Genomic DNA, 8347 nt, shown 5'->3' with positions numbered 1-8347 from the left:
AGAAACACATGTATCGTTACGGAAGAACAAGAGTTAGGAGTGGAATCCAATATTCCTGAATATATTAATTCAATGGGAAGAAAACCCTGGCTTTTTTTTTTTTTTTTAAAGAATTCATAGTGTTTATTTCACTTCTGCTTTTTTGTTATTAGTAGTAGTATTGTTTGTGGTGGTAGGTTAGGATTCATATTTTATTGAAACTATTATTCAATAATGGATATTAGGAATTTTGAAATGCTTACAAAGACGATTCTTCTCAATATACAGGGCAGACACATCAAGACGTCAGATCTCCCCAGTGAAAAACTACAATTTGCCAGTTTTCCACTTGACTCCTATTTGAAACTGGAAGTTCGTCTATATTTCCAATACATTTTAGGGTGAAGGGTCCAGGAGCAGTTGTGAAATTTTCTTTCCTTGTCCCCATAAGTGAAATTCATCTCCCAACACCCCCACATCCTTTGTTTCCTCTATTGTAGTGAGTCTTCCCTTTCTTCTGCCTGAGGTCATTGATCTCCATCTTTTTCACATAGTCTAATTGCAAAAAAGGGTTTGGTCCCACACACCGGCAAGTCAGAATAAATATTAATTCTCCAGGTAACATTGAGTAATACTTACTTTTTTAAATCATAACAGTACTAAATATTTATAATAGAAAATAATTATAATCAATGAGAAAATAAAAATCACCCCAACCTCTGACCCAGAAATTAACATTGCCGGTCTATTTCTTTACCTTTTTTTCTCCCTTGAGAAATAAAGTTTGAATCACAGGATGTTGGGCTTTTTACTACTGGTAAAAAGTATGCTTTCCTTTCAAAAATTTGCAGGAGCTTTGCTCATTCTGAATGGGTAGCCACCTCTTATCTTACTAGCCTTAGATATGTATATGCCATATGCAAAATACTGTTGTTATAAAGGGGGTAGACACTGAGCTTCCTTTATCTGAGGTCTTTATCTTCTATGAAGAGAAGTCATTAGAGAAATATTGGGAAACCTTTTGGAAACAAGGATTTCTGTCATGTTCTTGAAATCTTCCACCAATGATCACGAGTATCATCTTCATCATGCTCAAGAATTCAGCCTTCCCAGAATTCAGGAGAAAAATACTTACAGTTGCAATTGGTTTGACATCAGAACATGAAGTTTCCACCTTGCAATCATAGTGGGAAATTTTCATTAAATTGTATGAGAGAATGCAGACCCCAACAATCGAGACTAAGGTGCTCAAAGTATTAGCGCTCAGATTCCCTTGAAGCTGAAAAATAAAGAAAGTCACGTGTTAAAAAGATTAAGGGACCATGGGGTTCTACAACCTATATGCCAGGAGGGGAATTCTGACTCCATGAATCTATCCATGGATAGTACAACATCCTTCTATTGCCAATCCAGTTGAATGGCAAAGCACAATTGGGTGAAGGAAAGTTGGAGAAATTGATATTTCATAAACACATAACATGGCTGGGATTTTTTTTTTTTTTTTAAAGGGGCATTTTAGTGTCCCTAACTTCTTGCCCCAGATGAGTTCCTCCCCCAACCAGAAATGAAGCCTGACCCTCTCAAGCCACAGCCATGCATGTTTTGCCTCTATATTGTCCCTCTGCCTACTACCAAAGGGATTTACTCATCTTCTTTTGATGATAACATATGAGAACTGTTGTTGTTGTTGTTGTTGTTATGAGTCGGGTCTGACTCATAATGACCCCTCCTTGGGTTTCCGAGTCAGTATCACTATGGAAGTAGATTGCCCAAATTTCCTTCCAGGAGTGGCTGGTGGGTTTGAATCACCAACCTTCTGGTTAGCACTCACGTGTCTTAGGCACTACGCCACCAGATCTCCTATATGAGAACTAGCATTTCTAAAACCCAGGGAGATGGATCCTATCTGCATCTAGTCATATAATGATGACATACATGACTTAGTGAGTCGTAGAGATAGTTCCATGGTGAAATATACTAAACATCAATGGCTCTCCCAGGTGACTTGGCTTTTGTGGGTAAATTAGTGTTAATAGCTTCTTATTTTCTTCATGAATGAGAAATTGGAAAGTTGTTAACTTACCAGTGATTTTGTTTGCTTCTTGGCAGACACAACAGTCAGAGATCCAGAAATGATAAACTGTTATAAGATAAGAAGGGTATATACAGAGTAGTAGCTTCTTTCATCTAATTCCTTCCACCCCAATGTCAGATATACATCTTTCTTTCAGTGCCTCCATCTTGCTAATCCTTTATAAAACTCAGAGGAAAGTGGATCATTAAAATGTATGCACCACACAATTAAAACACCATAGCTATTCTTTTGTTCTTGTGAAGAGTAAATTTCCTTCAGCAGAATAGAGGATGTAGACCCACAAATAGTGGGAAACTATTTACGGAGTGTCGACAAAATATATATAAATTAACTAGGTGGAAGTTGAAGACACACATTGAGGTGCAGAGAATGAAAGATGTGAGCTCAAATTATATGGCATTTGTACCAATGCATTTGGCCAAGAACTGTGAGGCCCTAAGAAGAGTAACACTTCCCTATCCTCCCACCAACCATTCCATGGAAACAAGGCTGGGCAATCTATTTCCACAAAGATTTACCATCTTGGAAACCCAACAGGGGTCACTATGAATCAGAATTGACTCGATGGCAGTGGGTTTAGCTTCCCCCCCCACCACCATATCCTCCGTCATCTCCACCAGTACAGATAGCATTACATTTCAAAGAAACCTCTTCCATGAATCAAACAAACCCTGGGTTTTCTCCTAAAACAAGAGAGTTATATTATACCGTATGACTTTATGCTACACCATTTACACTTGTCCAATGGTTATCACTGAATAAAATTTGTGACACTATTACATTAGAGAGGAGCTCCAGTGGCACTACAGTTGAGTGCTTGGACGCTAACTGAAAAGTGACTCCATGGGAAAAAGACATGGTGATTTGTTTTTGTAAAGATTACAGCCTACAAAGCCTTATGGGGCAGTTCCACTCTGTCATATGGTGTTATTATGAGTCAGAATTGGCTTGATGGTACCCAATAACAATGCCACTAAATTAGAAGGCACATTGAAGCTAAAATTGGAAGTTGACTTTTAACTAAGTGTCTTTAAAAGCTCTTTAGAATTGGCAAATCACAAATTGTACATTGATTTGATGAATACAATTTTTAAGTAAAAATTAATTTGAGAAACCAGTGAAATACTCACAGACAGTGCCCCCCATAAAGGGAAGCCTACATAAAATGAGAAGAAAATAATTCTGCACCCTTCAACCTGAAGAGCAAAAAATCCAATTATCCCGTAAAAGATGCATTTCACACCAATCATAATCTGAGCCACCTGGGTAAGACACAAATGTACAAACACAAATTATCAACCATCCAACTTAACCAACCAAAAGCACAATACAGTTTAAAGATAGTGGTAAGCATTTTTCATGAGAAGGAATCACTTTGCCTCAAATATTGTGGCCACTCGTAGGATTAATGCCTCAAACATTAAAAAGCTCTGCTAAGAAGACTCAGTTGCTAGAGAATCTGCTTCTTTTTAGTGGCCAAGCCTATGTGGATCAGTCTTGCCCGAATAAGGTATAAGTATTATGAGGCTGATCCAGGAACAAAGGACTTCCTTTCACCCCTTCCCAGTGAGGCCCTGGAACCCATGTAAACTCAAGGTCTCTTTCTTTTACTTCACAGAATAGTTAATCTGACTCCTCTGCGCCAGCCACCTCATTATTCATTATTCTTCCATCCTCCAAATATCCCCAATCCCTTCTCACTCAAAGTCCTGTATTAGTAAGGCTTACTTACCCCCAGGGCTTTTAGATTCTCCTTCAGGAATCTCTGCAGCTTCTCTTGTATATGACCTGAGGCATCAGGTGCTGCTCTCTCTCCTAACAGAGCACCTTGGTTTTGTCTCTGGGGAAAGTCCACAGTGATCTCACCAGAATCTAGAGTTTTGCTCATTCTGCAATGGACAGCCACCTGTTAATAGCATCAGAGATATATGTGCCGTATGCAAAATACAGTGTCGTTATTGTAAAGGAGGAAGATGCTAAGCTTCCTTTCTCTGCGGTCTTTTTCTTATATGAAGAGAAGTCATTGGTTGAGTGATATTCATACGTCCATATATTAACTTTGATGACAGCAGTAGCATATGTCAAGGAGAGAGATGACTGAGGCTGGAAATAACAAACCTCAGTAGCTGTAAGATGTCCTAGGCTAAGGAATGCTGCATTTTGTAAGTCCATGCATGCTTTGTTTGTTTGTTTAAGAGTTGCATGTGACCACAAAGCTGTATACAAGTGCCCAGTGTGTAAGAGGGAATTAATCTATTTAGCATTATCCATGATCGAGTAAAAATACCCTTGGAAGTAAAGATAGATAGACCTGAATGAAGACATTGCTTTTTCATTGAATTAAGGAGCTTATCATCCAGGCTGAGATAGTTTTAAGAATGAAAGAGAATAGTGTTGTTGTTGTTGTTGTTATGTGCTGTCAAGTCAGCCTCGACTCACAGAGACTCCTCCTCCTTGGGTTTCTGAGGTGGTATCACTACGGGAGTAGATTGCCCAACCTTCCTTCTGAGGAGTGGCTGGTGGGTTTGAACGGCCAGCCTTCCATAATTTATGCTGGGACAATAAAGCAGTGTAGGAATTCCCCATTGTACTTAAATAGTCGAATCCTCAGATTAATCAGCTATAAAATACTGCCAATGTTTATATCATATGGGTATGACAATTAAAATAATTCATACATTTTGCTGATATAATAGATATTTTGTATGTTCTATCATTTTTTTTTTCCTCAAAAAGTTAGGGTGTACTTTTTTATTCTTTATAATCAACAATAATGGATTTCTACAGTAGGACAAGCTCTAGAATAGATATTAATTTTCCAAAATTAGCTTTTTATTTCTAATCTCTTATAAATAGTTTATAACATTAAATAAAGCTTGGGAAGTAGGCACAAAGCTTATTCTTAATTGCTTCAGCTTTACACAGCTAATATTTTATATATGAAATCCATGGCAGTCCCTATTATAAATTATTTAGTGTAGCTTTGATTACACTTTATGTAATTTCTTTTATCTTATGATTTCTCCTTGTATTATACTGAAATGTTGAATCTCTGAACTGCTCACATAAAGAATTTCTGGTTCAAAGTGGAGATAGTTTTTGGGTTCTTGAGATGCTTGCCAAATTTCTCAAAGAAAGAGGATTGGGGAATGGGGACTGGGCATATTTGGAGGATGAAAGACAGAGATGAATAATGAAGTGGTTGGCACAGAGGAGTTGGATTAACTATTCTATGGAGTAAAAGAAAGAGACCTTGAGTTTAATACATGGGTGCCAGGGCCTCATTGAGAAGGGAGTGAAAGAAAAGTCCTTTGTTCCTGGATCAGTCTCATAATACTATACCTTATTGGGGCAAGACTGACCCATAGAGGCTTCGCCACTAAAAAGAAGCGATTCTCCAGCAACTCTGTATCAATTTCTCTGCAGATTAATTGACAGTAGGTAATATTTTCATTTCCAATATTTTTTTTCCATTTAAGAGTTAACATGAGTAATTTGTTTCATGTGCACACATTGGAAGGTCTACAGCAAAGCTTTTAGCTCTGTTTCTTTGGTGGGTGATTCTTGTCTGATAATATTTTATGAATAGGAGGAACCTCATTGATGTGTTATATCTTTCTAAATGTGACCCTAAAGTTCATAGATGGGAAATAATTTGCCCAAATTCATGGATACATGTATAGATGCAGGACCAAAGTCCATAGATCTGACGAGTGAAATCTGTTCTCTTCATGTGAAGCCTGACTCAAATGATCAAGGATCACATCCCTCATGTAACACATCCAGATCTAAGCCAGGCTTAGGAACTCGAGAGTGATTGCTCCTCGAGTAGTCCCTGTAAAGAGAAAATGAACTACTGACTCCCAAAAGTGCTCCTGATCATCCCTCTGCTGTTGTTGTTGCTATGTGCTGTCAAGTAGGCCCCGACTCACAGCGACCCCTCCTTGGGTTTCCGAGGCGGTATCACTACAGAAGTAGGATTACCCAACCTTCCTTCCAAGGAGTGGCTGGTCGGTTTGAATCGCCAGCCTTCTGGTTAGCAGTCAAGTGCCTTAGGCACTATGCCACCAGAGCTCCTCATCACTCCTCCTCTCTGCAGATCTCTTTAATTCATTCACTCATTTATTCACCCAGCAAATATGCATTATAGATTCAAAAACACTGACCTGGGCAAACTTTTATTCACTGATGTCTTTCATATATATATACATATGTGTGTGTGTGTGTGTATGCACACACACACACACATATATATACATATATATATATATATATTTAAATTTCAGGCATGTGTAATTAAAAATTCTATCAAAGCTTAAACCTATAGTTCAGCCTTAGACTGCTCCTTTAAGTTAAGACCCGACTGTCTACTGAATATTGTGACTAACATCTTCATGTCTACACTCATCAATCTTCCAACAAACCCTGACATTCCACTTCTGCCATCTATTCAGAGAATGGTATTGTGATATCTTTTAGCTACCCAACTCAGAAATACAGAAGTCAGCCTTGTTTACCAGATTGTCCTCAGCTTAAATATTAACTTTAAAGTCCTATTGTCCTTTCCATGTAGTTATGTATTCAAATCTACCTAGCTTCTTCACCATCATCCTACCAGATTGGTTATAAAATCCCCATATCTTTTTGTTAAGTCAGCTGCAGAAAATTCAACTAGTTCACTATCACCAGGCTTGATGTCCTGAATTCCACCAAAAAATGTTTTTGATCACACTATTCCCCTCTATCTTTCTTTGGGTCTGCTAGAATATGTAACTTGAGAAAAACTTTCTTATTAATGCAAGGTTTTACCATCATGATGGACACTGATGGGTGAACTGTGCTTGCATAAACAGAAAGACAAAAAACAGGAATGAAAGCAAAAACTGTTTTAAGCCATCTATCTCTGAGAAATTGCCAGTCTTTCCATGTTATGTCAAAATGTTCCTAAAATTTGGTATGGAATCTATACAAATGGAAAGAAAGGAAGTTCTGTCTGGCCCAAGCACAAACACTCTTCAGTTTCTATCTGTCTCCATCTCTGACTCTCAGAACTTAGCACTTTGTGGTGCACAGATAATGAAGAGTAAACATTTCTACCTACATGAGCTGTGTCAGTACACAGACGTGGGAGGCTGGAGTCTCCTTGGGGTCTGTCTCTTCTGTTCCTGTCACTGAGTAAACGTGAGGAGGAGAACATACACACTCAACCTCTGTGAGCTTCCTCACTGACTGTATTTCTCCACTCAGGATTCTCTAGGTAAGCAGCTCGGATATGTTTAGACAAAGTTGATATGTATCTTGCCCCATTGCTCAGAATCAGAAGCATTATAAGCATAATCTTGAATACCAACTGATAGTTTTATTTCAGCAATCTTTCTCATCAATTTCTTTCATTAATCTGACAGTAGTGGTTTCTCCTTTCCAGAGGTCTCTAGGAAATTCATATTATTATGTAATCTCTTGGTCTTTACCACAAAAAAACAACAAACAAACAACACCCCAAGATTTAGACGAATATACTGAGCTCCTCCACTGTCTGTTTTCATACCTGCAGTCGATTTGATTCCTGTGTACTCTATCTGATGAGGCCCACGTGTATAGCTACCATTTATGTTGAGAAAAGATACTTGCAAATGAAAAAACTGCAGGTCTTGCAAAATTCTGTTATGAGACTCTGACATTATTTCTAACACCAAGGCTACTAACCTTTCTTCTTTGTTTCCAACTTTTGAATTCCAATCACCAGTAATTATCAATACATTGAGATTGCATGTTTGATCGATTTCAGACTACATAAATTGGCAAAAATCTTCAATTTCTTATCTTTGGCATTATTGGTTGGTGCTTAGATTTGAACAATAGTCTTATTAACTGGTCTTCCTTGTAGACTTGTAGATATTGTGCTATCACTGAATGCATTGTACTTCAAGATAGATGTTGAAATGTTTGTTTTGATGATGAATGCACCACCATTCCTCTTCAATTTTCTCATTCCTGGCATAGAAGACCGTATGATTGTCTAATTTAAAATGGCCACTATCAGTCATTTCCGCTCACTAAACTTTCACTCACTGCCATTAAGTAGGATCTTATTCATAGTGACCCCTCCTTGGATTTCCGAGGTGGTATCACTATGGAAGTAGATTGCCCCATCTTCCTTCTGAGGAGTGGCTGGTGGGTTTGAACCTCCAGCATTCTGGTTAGCAGTCAAGTGCCTTAGGCACTGCACCACCAGAGTTCCCTCCACTCACTGGGATATCCATCTTTATGTGT

This window comes from Orycteropus afer, unplaced genomic scaffold, assembly GCF_000298275.1.
Source record: "Orycteropus afer afer isolate SDZICR_OR568_19922 unplaced genomic scaffold, OryAfe1.0 scaffold00622, whole genome shotgun sequence".
Classification (NCBI taxonomy): Eukaryota; Metazoa; Chordata; class Mammalia; order Tubulidentata; family Orycteropodidae; genus Orycteropus; species Orycteropus afer.
The sequence above is the reverse complement of the archived record's forward strand: the minus strand, read 5'-3'. Positions refer to the sequence as shown.